Genomic DNA, 8,968 nt, shown 5'->3' on the forward strand with positions numbered 1-8,968 from the left:
ACGTTGTAAAGCTCGTTTTGGACATGACAACTTGTAAATAAGTACATTTCTTTTCAAACTTGCTATCCCTTCCCTCATTTTTCTCCTACTTTCCCTCCTCCCCCCCCAAGTTGTACAGATCATTTCCAACATATTGTCTTGTGTATATGACTGTTGTATTGGTTTCCTACTTGTCGTTTGTCTCATCATTCTGTTGTTCCCCTTCCCTTCTCTAATTCAATAAACAATACCAGGGTGCCAGAATCAAATAGTGACAACAGGGATCTACCATAGGGGAGAGAACATACAAAACAAACTCTGGTTGTCTTTTTTAAGTCCCTTTTCAGTTTTAGATCTTCTTTTTAAAAAATGATATATTGACCTCTTGAAATAAATAAGTGGGTTTTTGGTGGAGTGTCCAATATTCTAGATTTGTCTGATATTGTTTAATTAGTTTTTGTATTGCTAATATTTCATATAAACTTCTAGTTGACAAAAACCTACATTTTAGAAACAAGTTAAATATTCTTGGTGAAGATATACTCAAGGCTATATATCACACTTCACGTTGATTCTCTTAGGGCATACTTGTAGCTGATTGTTCCATTCCTAGGCCAGTTAGTGGGTTCAGTTGTCTTCAATTTCCTTCCTTCCAGGTTCTCACTCAGGAGATTGATGAGTCAACTTGGGAATATCTATCTCACGTAGGATCAATATTTTCAAGAATCATATTTTTCTCTGCAGCTTTCTTAATTTGTTCCATGGTAGAAATGGGAACTGACCCTCAAACTCTTTCTCTCACTGAATTCATAGTAACTTAAATAAAGATCAAAAGAGATTACTTCTGGCAATTATCTGTGTGTCAACATATTACTATGTATCCTCAGGTTTGTAGATTCCTGCTTTGCTATAGTTATGCTTTGTAAAGCTCTGGCTTGTAAAAAAAAGTCATTATTGTCTTGGATTTACCATTTATTTGTTTCATTTGGTGAATATACACAGATACAGCAAAAAAAAAGCTTAAGGAAATTAAGAATATTCATTTAGAACTGGAGTTACTGATATACATTCTGTTGACCTAGTATTCATTATGTCTTGGATTCCCCAACCACAGAAAACTTCCTTTTGTGTTTTTCATATTATGCAGCCCAAGTCAGATCCTATATATTAGATTATATCAACTTGATTAAATTTGCTTCTTTATATCTCAACTGGCAGTAATTTCCACGGGCAAAATAAAGACCTTTGAATTATCTTCTTATTTGATTAGGGTATGCTGTATTTTTTTAAAAAAACCTCTTTCTCTTTTCTAAATCAAGATTTAGTCATCTTAATTAGAAGTGGTAGGCCCTACAGCCAAATTTTAAATCAAACCACCAGCCCCAGTTTTTGAAATGGCAGTGGACATTGGTCTAAGGAGAATTTCTTTATTGCCATTCATGGTGGCAGAAGGAAGTAGAGCAATTACGATCACAGAGTAATTTAATACTGTTTTATTAAACATGGTCTTTCATCTTGGTAAGGAGTTCTGGGATTCACAAGGATGTCCATTTTCTGTGAAATACTACCCCATTTACATAGACTAATTTACAGTCTATAGTCATATTATAAAAACATAAAGGTATGAAGATGAACTGAAATCCAAGTAGAGAATAAAATATAAGAGTCAATTAACTTGCATCCTTTAAAAAATTATGGCTCTGTTTCTTTAATGGCTACACATACTTTCCCTCTTTCTTACCTGAGCTAATGTTCAGCTTTTCCATCAATTTCTTGACATATGAGAGCAAAGAAAAAGAATTAAAAGTTTTCCTAATAGTCCCAGATAGAATTTAAGTCATTCGATAAATTTAATTGTATAAAGGGATGCTTGTTTTTCTAAAACAGTGAGCTGCTGTTTTAGCAGACAGCCCTGCCTGCGTTCTTTACCAAATGGGTATTTATGCTTCCTTCATTTCCCCTACCGAAGTATTCTGGGTGTCTGTGGTAACCATGGAGATGGGGGTGAGGAAATTGGATCAAGAGTCTCTCTCTTCCCTGCTTTCAAGACTGCCAATGAGACTTTAGGTATCAACTATGGTGGAGTCTTTTCATGGGCACCAAGAAATGTTCTCCAAGTTATACCCATCTTCTTGACCAGCAGAGCACAGGGGGACACTTCTGCTACCCCAGAGGTTGGTCAGTGCCTTTGCTGTCCTACTTGGGCAAAGCAAAGACCGGTTTCATTTTTCCAGAAATTTCAAAACTCAGCCTGGACATGTCAAAAGGTGGCACCTCAGTGATGGAAAACTACAGCAGATACTCCGTGGTTACATGCAGGATCTGCTTTCGTTACTCAGCAATCAGTTCTGAGTGTTCTCCAAAGCTTATGAACTAGTTACAATAAATTTTCTCAAAATTATTTTGCTCCATCTCTAGAAGAATCAAGAATCTGCAACACAGATTGGGGGAAGATTATGTTTAGATGGGGCTGAGAGGTGGCTTAGTGGTAGAGTGCTTGTCTTGCATGCATGAGGCCCTGGGTTTGATTCCTCAGCACTATATAAGCAGAAAAAGCCGGAAGTGGAGCTCTGGCTCAAGTGGTAGAGCGTTAGCCTTGAGCTGAAGAGCTGAGGGACAGCTCCCAGGCCAAAGTTCGGAAAAAAAAAAAAAACAAAAAAAACAGGATGAGACAACTGGGCGCCGGTGGCTCAGGCCTGTAGTCTTAGTTATTCAGGAGGCTGAAATCTGAGGATCATGGTTCAAAGCCAGCCTGGGCAAGGAAAGTCTGTGAGACTCTTACCTCCAATTAGCCACCAGAAAACCGGAAGTGGCGCTGTGGCTCAAGTGGTAGAGTACTTGCCTTGAGCTGAAGAGCTGAGGGACAGTGCCCAGGCCCAGAGTTCAGGTCCCATGACTGGCAAAAAAGATGTTCAGAGGTTTTCTTATTAGTCCTATGTACAATATAACCCCATCATAGAGTAAATAATGAGTTGGCTTCAAATGTGTCATTTAAAGGTGTTGGAATTTAAGCAGGAAGCAAATTTAACCTGATGATTCATCTGAGTGTCATGAAATTCAGGCTAAAATCATTTGTGACCTATTTTTTTTCTTATTTCCTCAGGATGATACATGATCCACAGAGCCTGTTTCATGTAGAGCAGGCTTTGTAGTCTTGATAGCATTGATGTTTAGACCAGATAATTCTTTTTCTTGTGATGGCAGCTCTGAGAATGGAAGGTTGTTTAGCAGAAATGCAAGTGTCTGCCCTATAAACACTAGGAATACCAATGCCAGCTGTAACACCTAGATATTAATGTGGGAAAGCAGAACCTCCTCCTCTACCTGGGATGTCTGAAATAGTCTCAAGGCATGGCCAAACATCCCATTGTGAGTAGTCACAATGGATTGAAAACCATTGCTCTAGCAAAGCTGGGAATAGAAGAGATGTTTTAGCTCTAGCTTGCTTGGTTGCTATTTGCATTTGGTTCTCATGATGTCTGCTTGCCATTGTGTGAAGGTTTGTATCTCCACTTCCCCTTAGTTGTAAGGATATTTTCAAGTTTCCCAGGTATAATGCTTGCTGCCTATACTCTTTAGCACATATGCAATGGTCCTTCTAGGGGATTCATAAGCCTGGGAAATGCTGTGTACACAGGGCAGAGTCCTAGAGAAACCTCATCCCCAGTGTTTGGGGATTCAGCTCAATCTGAGGTCAAAGCTTCTTTATTCTTCCAATTCTTCAGCTATCATCATCTTAAAAAATCTCATGCAACTCTATTTGGACATAATTTTATAATAATTTTTAAGTATCTGTAAAAAGTAGAACCATATTTTCAGGACATAAAGTCTTGGGGTTTTTTGCTAAGACCCAATATGATAACGTTATCATCTACTTAGCCTCTTTTCTATTTATTATTTATTTCTTAGATGCTATTCATTATTCTCTTTTCCTTATTTTCTTTTGACATTTTATTAGCACAAATTAATTGCACAAAAGAATTTATTGTGATATTTACAATGTGCATATAATATACTTTACCAAGTTCACTCCATTTATATTACTCTTTTAACTCCTCTGTCTTTCCCTTCTTCTCCTTAGTAACAATTTTTATGGTTTTGTTATGACATTTTATTACATATATGCAAATATGCATTCATATATACATACATGCATATATGTATGTGTATATATTTTGTGCATATGTGTGCATGTATGTATGCATACATAACATTTATTTATTCTGGCTTTTCTTCTACTTCTTTTCTAAGTAAGCAGTTCTGGGACAGAAATCTATCAGTACTAGGAAGAATGAGAACCACATCTATCCTATATCTTTGTTGACTCAGAGGTGTTGAGACAAAGATTAGCAGTGTAAGCCATTTTCCCAAGAGGTAAAATGTTGTAGGTTTATATGGGATTTAAAAACTATTTACTGCAAAGCAGAAAAGAACATTTGGAATGTTTATAATGGCAGGAAAATAGCTCCTTTCCTCTCCCTCTCCCTTCCCTTCCTTTTCCTTCTTTTCCCTTCCCTTCCTCCCCTCTCTCTTTTCTTCAAACATTGTCTAACCTTGACAGCAGAGTTTTGGCTTTCTAAGAGGGAGAAAGCAGGCTGTTGGAAGCAGGACAAAGCTCACTTGCAATATTACGTCAGGGAAAAGGTGGCTGCTATCAATTATTGGAACATTAAAAAAAACTGCTTTTGAATCACTGTGAAAGTTAGGATAGGATTGAGACTCATAAATTTAGGATGGAAAAATTCCTGGCCGACTTTCCAAGGCTGAAAAATTACTAGTTTTCCCTTTCCTTATCCACCAGAGGCCAGACAACCTTATATATAGCCCCTCACATTCTTAGCTATGCCCCATATGTGACCAATTTCCAGGCCATCCTTTCTGCCCATCTCCACCTCTTCTTCCCCAAGAAGCTCCCCCATAGACCCTGTAGGGGATGTTCATGGGACTGCAGGCTTGCTGCTTGATTCTCTCCTCTGCCTGAACAGGGGCACTCAGGCTTCATCAGATTGCTTTGTAACTGATAGGGTGGCTGTTTCAGGTTTTCTAAGGGTATGCCGTGGTGATGAAGTCAGTCGTCTGTGGGCTGGGAAAAGATGTATCCCATACTGAACAAGTGGCCAGCCGCTTGAGGTGGTCTATACCAGGGGGCTATGCCTCAGAGCTCACCCTCCACACTTTTCACTTTTTGTTCAATTCACTTGGATCCTTGCTGGGAAGGAATGTGGCACCCCTCACAGAGAAGTCAGCTATTTCTACCCTACTGTGACATCTGCTCTGAACTGTGTGTCTCCAGATATTGACTCTGGCGTTGCTGCAATTCCTGGCCTTCTCACCAGCTAATCACTGCTAGAAAACAGTTTGACTTTTATCTCAATTCTTATCGTTGTGTAGCCTCATCTTCACAGATGCCAAGAGCCTGCCCAGAATATAACCAGATTTGCACCCAGATTCTTCAGTCAATTTTATCTCAGTGGATGTTGCCATACCTAATAGCATTTCCAGCTAACTCATTTAGGAATGGAAACAAAAATTATATCTACTTTTCCTTTTTCAGTAAAATACCTTGACCTTCCTTCATGTTCTCTGACTTCTTCTGACTTGCTCCCACTGTCTCACTTGAGTATTTTATCACAAGAAGGGAGAGTTACTTAGTTTTAATTTCTCAGCTCTATCTCTTTCTGCAATTTGGGACCTCCATGAGGGCAAGAAAGCCCATGATCCCTCCTTCCTTTTTTCTCTTTGGAAAGAACTTCCATGGCTTATCTTCTTGATTTGCTTACTGTTGGGCTCACAGTAGCTGGCCAACTGCAGAAAGAAAGACACTACTTTAAGGTTTAGAGCACAAAAATGAGCGAACCCTATCAGCGAGCCTACTATGCACATGCAGAACACCCTCCTGTCAAAGCACTCCTCATGGCAACAGGTAACTCAAATTCAGATGCTGATGGGGAATGGGAAGATGTAGTTGCTGTAAGCCTTTACTCTTAGAGTGACAGTCAGAAACAGTATTTGAAGAACTGCCAGGGCTAGCAATCTGGCTTGGTTGGGTAATTATTATGTATGACAAGCAATGCTTCTGGAAGCCAGAGATCTGCCAACCAGAGATGTTTGAGCCTTGGAGAACAGAATCAGAGATTCTAAGAGTTGACTGAGGAGTGAATGTAATCAACCCGAAAGTGGTTGGTGGAGGAAGTCAAATGCCTGGCAGAGCAAAGACAGAGGCATGGTACCCTCAGGATCCATCATCAGTTTGGAAAGAAGACACTGCTCAGTCAGAACTCCTTGACAGTCTCTAAACCAATGATTTATATGCCTCACAGAATAAGCTCTTTTATGTCTCCTACCTCTTAATCATAGGTTAAAAGAATTAAGGGACAAGGAGAAGTCAAGGTGACTATTTTAAGTCATCACAAAAAGCCCTATAAACTTGTCCATAATGTCATAGAGTAGTTAGTTTAAGCAATTGCTACATTTCAGGGGTGCCTAGAGCAAAGATGGTGTATTGTCTCCCATATCTGTAAGTGACTGCTCTCAGAATATCAGCAAACTAATTCAGTATGAAAATGATGTTCAAAGTCTGCTATGGCAGAAACAATTTCACAAGAAGAGAGCAGAAAGCTTATTTAAGAAGCTCTTTGGGTTTATTTTTTTTAGTGGGGGTGGTGGAAATCTTCTAAGATATTAGTTATGGGTGGAGGAGTTAGAACCTAGCATTCACGAATGGATGAATCTAAGCAGCTTTCAGGAAAAGTGCAGTTTAATTAAAGATTCAACGTTTTCAACCCGTGTGCAGGACAGTGTTAGCTAACAAAGTAGTAATTTCATAAACTGGTTGAATGAGTTGATTCTGAGTCATCCTGGAGTTTTTACCAATGAGGAGATGACACAAGACGGAAATAAATTTAGCTGGAAAGGAGAAAGCAAGGACAATCTCTGGAAGGCATTTTAACTTACTCTAACTGTTTGTTAAGATGGAATATCTTTCTGGAAATGGGTAGCTGCTGGTCTTATGAAAATTTACATATATATGTATGTTAATATGCATAATAGGGAGGAATAAAGCAAAAACAATCCAGCAGCTAAATTAGATTACTACACGTGTTCAAAAAGGGCCAGAAAGGAAGAAAAGAAAAACACAACTCATTGAAGGCAAAAAGAAAAATAATAAATAGTACACCCAAAATATACTCTCTCTCTCTCTCTCTCTCTCTCTCTCTCTCTCTCTCACACACACACACACACACACACACACACACACACACACACAGAGTGTTGCTCCCTGCATTAATTTGTGAAGTAGTTTTGGCTATATTTCTTAACGGGTTAGAGTTCTATTTCCATATTTATAAAGCCAAGTTAGGACGGCTGGCTCTTTATCTCACAGAAGGGTTAGAGGGTTAATGGACTCTTACATTGGTCCTGAATATCAACCTTCCAATGTGCAGAATCAAACTCCATTTTCTACAGCAGACCGTGAGAATCTCCTAAACGAAGTGAATGGATAAGCAACACTGCATTTTCCTCCTCTAGCATTTCCATACTTCCCCTGTGACAGCTCTGATCCAGCACATCTCTCCCTTTGCCATCTCTCCTGATTGCTGAGAATTGGACTTTGGAATAGGGAACTGAGGTATATTAAACTAGTTAGTGTTGACAGATTTTTATTATACTAAAAAGTCAGAGACTTTTTTCTTTTTTTCTTCTTCTTTTTTTTTTTTTAAGGCAGATGCATAGTGAGAGCACAGACAAAACAGAGAAAGAACAAGAATGTCTAGAGTGTAAGACAGGAATGTATAACCTGAAAGACACACTGTACAGATGCAAGATAAGACCCAGGGGTAAAATTGTGCAGAATACAAATCCTAGTGAGAAATCTGAGTTCTTATGATTAGCATCAGTAGGAATAAAACAATTGACCTTTAAAAAAGAGAGGTACCTTGAAATTTCCTCTTGTTTTGCTAGGCAGTACCTAGTGATCCTTTATCAGTGCCCCCCCCCCCCCCCCGCTGGCTCTGTTAGGTTCTGGGCTAATTGTTGTCCCCAGACAGAGGACTTTGCTACCTCTGTTTCCTTCACCTCTTTAGGATGACCTCTGGCCATCCTTAAAGGCTCTAGTTATTAACAATAGACTTTTTCTAGGGAAGAGCTATGTAATTTTCCAGGAGATCTAAAATAATTGTGTGCAGCAAAATAGCATTATGACTGGCCAGCTTTAAAAAAAAGGTGATGCTGAGCTGGCTATAATTCATCTGCCTCTTTAACAGTTCTACCACTTCAATTTCATGTGAACACTGAGAACAAATATGCTTTCATTGTCTGTCTGCAGTCTTTAGCACAGCTTCAAAGTTCCAGAGGAAAATACTGCATTGCGGCTTTTCTGTGTTTGCAGGAAATCTCTGCTGGCATGTGGCTGCAGAGGCGGGGCCCTCACAAAGGCAAGCTGTTTTCAGCTTAACTCAGCAGATCCCTCAGCTCCCAGAGATAATGAGAAAAGTGTCTTCTGCATGCCGTGGGGTACAGGAGACTGGGGAGAGATAGTTAGATAGGCAGGTACTAATTAAACAGGCTTGGTTATAATTTATTTTTAAAATGATTAGATATTAAATGCTTTGTTTGTTCATGAGACATTTTTCTCCAAATTAAGTAGACTTTTTTTGCTTGTGTGTTAGATATTTTCTCCAAGTAAGTAGGCTTTTATTTTATTTTTAAGATTCTGGAGAATTTATGAAACAGATTCAAGATGCCAGGTACTTTGGTCATTTTGTCAAGACTTTCTTAATTTTAACCATAGCAGAAGGACATTTTACACATTGTATTCTACATTGCAGACTACTTCAAGAAAGGCTGAGCAAGCAGAGTTAGATCTGGTGAAAGATGTGGATGGTGATATGCTTTCCTTCTTCCTGCCTGTTTTCCTTCCTTCCTACCTACCTTCCTTCCTTCCTTCCTTCCTTCCTTCCTTCCTTCCTTCCTTCCTTCCTTCCTTCCT

Source organism: Dipodomys ordii, unplaced genomic scaffold (genome assembly GCF_000151885.1).
Source record: "Dipodomys ordii isolate 6190 unplaced genomic scaffold, Dord_2.0 Scaffold9, whole genome shotgun sequence".
Lineage (NCBI taxonomy): Eukaryota > Metazoa > Chordata > Mammalia > Rodentia > Heteromyidae > Dipodomys > Dipodomys ordii.